The sequence below is a fragment of the Mixophyes fleayi genome, chromosome 2, assembly GCF_038048845.1.
Source record: "Mixophyes fleayi isolate aMixFle1 chromosome 2, aMixFle1.hap1, whole genome shotgun sequence".
NCBI classification, from domain to species: domain Eukaryota; kingdom Metazoa; phylum Chordata; class Amphibia; order Anura; family Limnodynastidae; genus Mixophyes; species Mixophyes fleayi.
The window spans coordinates 316,940,356-316,948,425 of record NC_134403.1 but is presented as its reverse complement, the minus strand read 5'-3'; positions in this window follow the sequence as shown (position 1 = coordinate 316,948,425).

Here is an 8,070-nt window from a genome sequence, read left to right as displayed (position 1 = left end):
ATTGAATTCCAACTTAATATTAACATCTGAAATGAATGAATCCAAAATATTTTTTTATTTAAACATCATTAAGACGGCTGATGGAAAGCTGAACACTGACATGTATCGCAAAATAACCGACACAAACAGCCTATTGCATTTCACCAGCTCGCATTTTCCAGCAGTTATTCAGGGAATTCCTAAGGGAGAATTACTCCGAACGAAAAAAAATTGCTCGGATGACGAAACCTTTGCACTAAGTGCAAGTAAGCTAAAGTCTGGCTAAAAAGAAGAGGATATAGTGGTCTAGTCATTCGTAAAGCGGAAAAGTCAGTTATGAACAGGCAAAGGAATGATAATAGTTACCCATCCCCCAAAGATAAAAGTGTAGGTTCTGGAGTGCGCATGGTGGGGACATTTTGCACAGAATGGCAGCAAATTACTTGTATTTTCCAAAAACATCAGAATATTCTTAGGTCAGACGATGACCTTAAAACAGTACTGTATGACAAAAGCTCCATGACATGGTGCAAATCCAGAAATCTGAGAGACCAACTGGTACACAGTGCATTACCATCAAAGACAATAACTTCTAATAGACCAAGTGGTTTCTTTAAATGAGGGGTTTGCGGTGCTTGTGAATTTATGGTTCAAACATCCATATACAAGGACTTGGAAAATTGAGAATTATTTGAACTGCAATTCCCCTAATGTTATTTATTGCATAACATGCCCCTGTAGATTGTGTTATTTGGGAATGACCAGTAGGAATCTTAAAAAGAGGATCTTGAACATGTATGCAATATAAGGAGAGTTATCAGGGATAAGGACAATCTAAAGCAACTTACAACAACTTACTAACAGTTGCAAGACATTTTATGCAGTGTCATGACTACAATCCGTAATTACTGAAGGCCTTTGCCATGGAGCGGTCAAGATTTATTTGAGAGATGGTAAGTTAAATCAGGAACTTCTTTAGAGTGAATCTAAAAAAATCTGCTTGGTGGATTGTTTAGCCCCTAGAGGTCTCAATGACTACAATAATTGTATGGTATTCTTGTGAAGTACACTCTTAATTCATGGAGATTGAGTGTGGATTTATGTGATCTAGTATAATTACCTTTGCAGGACCTGGTAATTGAAGTTAATGGGTCTTCAATATAAACATAGCACTACAGTATTGAATTTTATTGTGGTACTAATAGTTACTGGAAAGGCATAGTGTTTGGTATTATCATAATGTGTTATCTAGTATAATCAGGCTCAGAACAAAATCAGTAATTGTGTACATAAAGAATCAATATAGGATTTCCATTAAAGAGACTTTTCTATATGTGTATTAAATGTGTAAGAGCGTTTTTCCAGATGCCTCAAACAATCTGAAAGGAGATTCATCAGATAAAAATTACTTTACCCCAATACTCAGTAGTCCAATTTCTGTACGTTTTTGCAGAATATCAGTCTGTCCCTGATGTTTTTCCTGGAGAGAAGTGGCTTCTTTTGCTGGCCTTCTTGACACCAAGCCATCCTTCAAAAGTCTTCGCCTCACTGTGCATGCAGATGCACTCACACCTGCCTGCTGCCATTCCTGAGCAAGCTCTACACTGGTGGTGCCCGATCCCGCAACTGAATCAACTTTAGGAGAGTGTCCTGGCACTTGCTGGATGTTCTTGGGTGCCCTGAAGCCTTCTTCACAACTATTGAACCTCTCTCCTTGAAGTTCTTGATGATCCGATAAATAGTTGATTTAAGTGCAATCTTACTAGCAGCAATATCCTTGTCTGTGAAGCAATAATGACTGCACGTGTTTTCTTGCAGATAACCATGGTTAACAGAGGAAGAACAATGATTTCAAGCACCGCCCTCCTTTTAAAGCTTCCAGTCTGTTGTTCTAACTCAATCAGCACAACAGAGTGACCTCCAGCCTTGTCCTCGTCAACACTCTCCCCTGTTTGAACGAGAGAATCACTGACCTGATATCAGCTGGTCCTTTTGTGGCAGTGCTGAAATGCAGTGGAAATGTTGTTTTGAGATAAAGTTCATTGTCAAGGCAAAGAGGGACTTACAAATGAATTGCAATTCATCTGATCACTCTTCATGACATTCTGGAATATATGCAAATTGCCATCATAAAATCTGGGGCAGCAGACTTTGTGAAAAACAATATTTGTGTCATTCTCAAAACTTTTGGCCATGACTGTATGCCATTCCTTCTTATTAAATTATCATTTTCTGTACTTCATCCCCTGACGGATTTGTAGGGGAGGCCATCATAACTAAATTTTACTCATATTATTTTCCAAATAATTCTTTTTCACTGGCAGACGTATTGAGACATAGAATGATTTTTAACAGGTTTTGGTCTCTTTGGGCAGTTCCTCTTATTACATTGTATTCGGAGTTCATTGAATGTTGATATATGAATATTTACCCATCCGAATCATTGCCTGATTTCACATTTGACCTAGTAATATCTGGACATTTTTTTTCCATTTTTCCTTTTTTTAAATGTGACTTTTAGGAAAATTTGTTAATGATTAAAACAAAATGAGTATAAACACTGTACCCTACAATATTTTAGTTCATCCATAAGACTTTTGTACACCCCTGTACTTTAGGGGATTGTCTGATCTGTATGGCTCAATGTATATCTATATGTCTACTGTGATTCATGAACGTCCAGCTAATTTGCATATAACCATTGGTTTGGTGAGATATCTCTGTAATCTGAATATAGATACATTTGAACCATAATCTAGTATTTTTACCTGTTATTAATATTTTGATAAGCGGAATGTGAACATGTATCGCTAGTTACTGTTTACTTATCAAGCAATGGTTAATGGAGGGGACCAATCACCAGTTCGGGTGGGCGTCTGTCTATCCTATTAGTGGTGGGCAGCGTCAATCCAGGCTGACGTCTGTGGTTGCTACCAAGAGTTACCAAGTATATACTTAATGAGAAGGAGTGGTCTCGACTCTAAATAATTAATGAAGTGATCGCATCGTCTTGCCTGTGAAAAAGCCATTAGCGAAACGCGTGTTGGCGTTATTGCACGCACGCTGCTGGCTCCTTTGATACAAAATTGATTTAACTCCTTAGCTCTACTATCATTGTAATAGGGACATTCCATGATTATAGGGACTTGACTAGATAATATTCTGAGACATCCTTAGACATCGTCTTATTGATAGGCAATTATAGGACTGATAGATCAATACAGGTTCTATAGCAGGGGTCAGGGAACTTTTTTACCTTTTACCCCCAAATATATTTAGATACGTCGACGTTACTCCCTTTATTTGAAACAAAGGAAATCATATATTATTTATTCTTGGAATTCAAAATTGTATGGAATCTATTCAAAATTTCTTTGAAAGCTTCAACTTCAAAACTTCAAGTTTTGTAGAAATGATGTTGCTTCATTTTTGATACGAGAGCATCAACATTGGGGCATTTTGATGTCAGAGCAATTTGGATACAGTCTTCAGCGTCCAAATGATTTCTCTGCTTTGTTTTTATGTTCATTAGAGTGGAAAATCCTTGTTCGTAAAGATAGGTTGTTGCAAAAGGCACCAACTTTTTGACTGCCTCCTCATGTGCAATTTTGATGCCTTTGCAGCTGTTGACATCCAAAAATATGACAGATCTGCTTTGTTTTCAAATGCAATACGTGCTTCATTATTGCATCAAAGCTCAAAAAGTGCCTCTGCCAACCCTTGAGGATCTTCTGGTACAACAGCAATTTCACATTTAAAGGGGTCTACAATCCAACTGACAGCGTGTGAATCGGCAGCATTACCCCCAGGATTTTCATTTTTACCCCATTTGGGGTAATTTACCCCTGTTCCCTGACCACTGTTCTATAGGATAAAAGTTGGTGTAGTAACACGGGCAGGGTTGGACTGGCCTGCCGGGAAGCCGGGCTATCCCCCGGTAGGTCCCGACCCCTGTAAACTTTGCCCCCTTCGTTGGTGGGGGGAGCATGTTATTTTTTTACATTTTTTTTTTAAAAAAAAAATATATATATATACTTACCACATTGCGGCGCTGGTGCCCCTCCTCCCTGCTCCAGACAAGAAGAGAAGAAAAGAGGTGAAAGAAGCCAATAGGAAGGTAAGTAAAAGAACGGAGACAAGGGGAGGGAAACAGAAAGGGACAAAGTGATGAAGAAGAGGGGGGGCGCACAGAGTGATAAAGAAGAGGCGGGGCACAGAGTGATTAAGAAGAGAATGGGGGAGGCACAGAGTGATGAAGAAGAGGGGGGAGGATCAGAGTGATATAGAAGAGGGGGGAAGGCACAGAGTGATGAAGAAGAGGGGGGCAGAAAGGCACAGAGTGATGAAGAAGAGGGGGGGGGAGAAAGGCACAGAGTGATGAAGAAGAGGGGGGCAGAAAGGCACAGAGTGATGAAGAAGAGGGGGAGGCAGAAAGGCACAGAGTGATGAAGAAGAGGGGGAGGCAGAAAGGCACAGAGTGATGAAGAAGAGGGGCAGGCAGAAAGGCACAGAGTGATGAAGAAGAGGGGGAGGCAGAAAGGCACAGACTGATGAAGAAGAGGGGGTGCAGAAAGGCACAGACTGATGAAGAAGAGGGGGGCAGAAGGGGACAGAGTGATGAAGAAGAGGGGGGAAGGCACAAGTATTAATCGTGGGTCCTATTGATTTAACGCTGGGCCTGGTTGTAATTTTCTAAATGTACCCATATTTTTTTTTCAAATAGGGCCCCCAACATTCCAGGATCCAGACAAGCTGCAACTAAAAAACCAGCACCAACAGGTGGTGAAAGTGACAAGAACAGGTAGGACAGTCTGTCAAATGTTCTGGTTCTAGTGGGACAATCCCGATTTTTGGTGACTGTTCCGCCCAATCTAAGGGACATGCCACACCCCCTCTGGTGGGCCCCTAGCATTGCAGTCCCCCGTTGGCCCTTCATGCCCCAGTCTGACACTGAACATGTAATTTTCCTGTTGATCTGTGCCGTTTAAACATATATTCCTTATTTTTTTTCTGGGTGAATAGGGAGAATGCAAGTATCTCCTGTATAGACATGGTGTTCTTTAGTCGCAGCCATTATATAAGTGGTATCATAAACACCTTTTAAACAGCGTATGCTGGGAGGTGTAGTAGTCTTTAAGGATAGGTAGTAGTATTACAGCTACCATCTTGGCTACACAGTATTATCACCTTATTAGGCCCTAGTGTGGGCCATCTTCAGATAGTGTCTTATTGATAAGCAACTATAGGACTGATAGACCAATATAGGTCCTATAGGATTACAAAGGGTAAAGTAATAAGGTACTTTGATCTGTGCCATTCAAATATATATCCTCAGTGTTTTCTCCTTAAGGGCACAAAGTTATCAAATTACATCCATTATATAGTGGCATTATAAGCACCTCTGAAGTAGCGCATGCTTGGTTGTGTAGTAGTCTATATGGATTGGTAGTATCACTACAGCTACCATCTACTCTGTACAGCATTATTATCTCATTTCCATCTTATGTGTCCCTAAGTATATTTTCTATACTTGGCAATATAAGTTAATGAGTTTATTTATTGTTAGTTGTTTAGGAGCTTTCCTTACATTTATACTATAATTATAAGAATGACAAGTGCAGCCATAAGCGAAACGTCCCTAAACTCAGATGATAGGGATAACAAATGGTACCTGAAGCTTAAGGGTTAACTCCTCTCCAGTTTCCAGCCAATGGGATGGGGATGGGTGTTGACTCCCTGGAGAGGATATACGCTGGGTCAAGGCATGTTCATTCCTTCTTACTCGGCTCGAAATCCCACCGCACCCTTCCTATATGTTTGGTATTATGTGTCAATAACCTTTTGCTTTGCGAAACAGATTTGTGGCAGGAAGGCAAATTTGGTGAGTCTGCGAACGGTCACACAGTGCTATCGCTGATTAGCCAAAAGGCACTACTCTCTTCGAAGCACCTTGGCTCTTGGTTCTTTAAACAGGACTCCTTGGCCTGCTCTGTACGGGCAGGACATTGTGAGCCGAGAGGGGGGCATGCAAGCTGATGCCAGATTTAGCACCGGCCAATCGTAAAGGATTAATCCTGGGACCAGTGGTTAGTGCCGGACGGCCATACACTGTATGGTAAGTTTGACATAGGTTGGGTCGCCTCACCATCCATGCCTTCTCCACCACTGATTTAAATTAAGCAAATTATAATTGAAATCTAATAAATTGCAACTTAAATTAGTCAAATTTAACAGTTGTCTAGTGTCGTTATTCTTAGTGTTAAGTTTGGTTTTGGTTAAGCGTGTTTATAGGGGTATGGTGACAGAGGTTAGGAACTCTTCAGTCTGCAGTTTATAGATTTATCAGTGGCGGTGTGCTATAGCAGTGATGTACTGCTATTTTTAACAGCAAAAATCATTATTAGTTTAATATTCACTTTAGTGTTTTTAAATATTTCGCTAATAATAAAGTCGGTTTGTTCTTCAGTATTTGTGTGAAATAAGATTTAATGATTGTTTTAACAATGAGAATTGAAATACAATGGATGAAATGAATCCCTGATGCCCCATTATATACATTTCTGGTTTCTTCCCCTTTTTTTTTATTAATTGGTAATATCATGTGTGGGAGCAACGCCCTTAGGTGCCTTTCATGATTATACTAATCAGGATTAGATAAGGTACGCTTAAGGGTTCAGGATTCTAACTTGGTGCAGTACAATTGTATGGGTTGGCTTTCCTAATTCTGACACCTACATTATTGTGAGTGATAGTGAGTATATAAGAGTGATCAGATCTGTCATTATAATCCTTACGTACATCAATTTTTAACAAACTTTATTTCTGACACACAATAGATATTTGTTTTAATTATTTAACTGTTTTTTTAATGATGACTTAACAGAATGAGGTATGCAAGAAACAAATACAAAGCAACATACGAAACATCCCACCAGTGAAGCTCTTGATAAGTGGAATTGACTAAACAGGCAATGATAAAATCACCATGTATTGATTGGAGACCTTGAGCTCTATATGCTTACACAGTTCTGCTGCACAGTGATCATGAAAGGACACAAACACTCAATAGGAAGAAGACAGTGAAGATAAAGACAAAACTTAACACATTTGTTTATATGTGTCCCAACTTGTAAACTTCTGGAAAGAAAGGCACTTGATTTATTATATTGTTGATTTAGTGCCTGGATACAATGCATTTATAGACTGTATATAAATCGTATTTAGCTGCATCCATGTCCTTATTAATGCAATTTTCACTACTAATTTATATAGTGCTTGTTCCAAGTTGTAAATGTATGTGATGCCCTTTTAGCTGATGCATTATTACCTGGATAGAATTTATTAAAGATACGTTTATTTCAGCAAATATGCCATGGAGAAAATAGCCTGCTCATCTAAACTATGCAATTATAATTGTGGAGACTAATGTGAAACTAACAACATACATACATACATAGGAAACGTCCACTGCCTTTGGCTCATCATATGGCAGAATGACTTGGCAGTCTTTAAATAGCAGAAATCCAATATGGGTTATTGCTTTGGAGGACGTGTCCTCAGCGCATCCGCACCACAGTCTGTTCTCACACTGTAAATTATCACCTGTTTATATGTAGTCCCGATTTTTGTATTATTCCTCTAATTTCAGGCAGCATATACGGGTCACTCTAAAACTATAGACGGTTCATACAATGCAATCCACACTAACACCCACAATCCTTACTAACACCGCCCAGGAACAATGAACACACAGTACAGACATTGTATGTATCACATTATATATATTTATCCGGGTGCTACCACAAACTGCACACAGGTCTTACAATAACTGCACAATCCGGTGCTCCTTCAGTTACTAACCCTGGAATCTATAGCTAAGGGTTATACCCCCAGGAGGATGCCCTATGGTTTCTCTTTGTTCTTGACATACATTCATATGATGCAAAGTAACATAACAAGCATGAGCTGCACTATGGTCTGCCCAAGCTCTAAGAGCCACTTCCGCCCTTCCTCACAAGGCGCGCTGATTGGACCGGACAGGCGAAACGTCACGCCCCACAAAGTTGCTGCGTTGGCTGTGGCTGAAAAAAG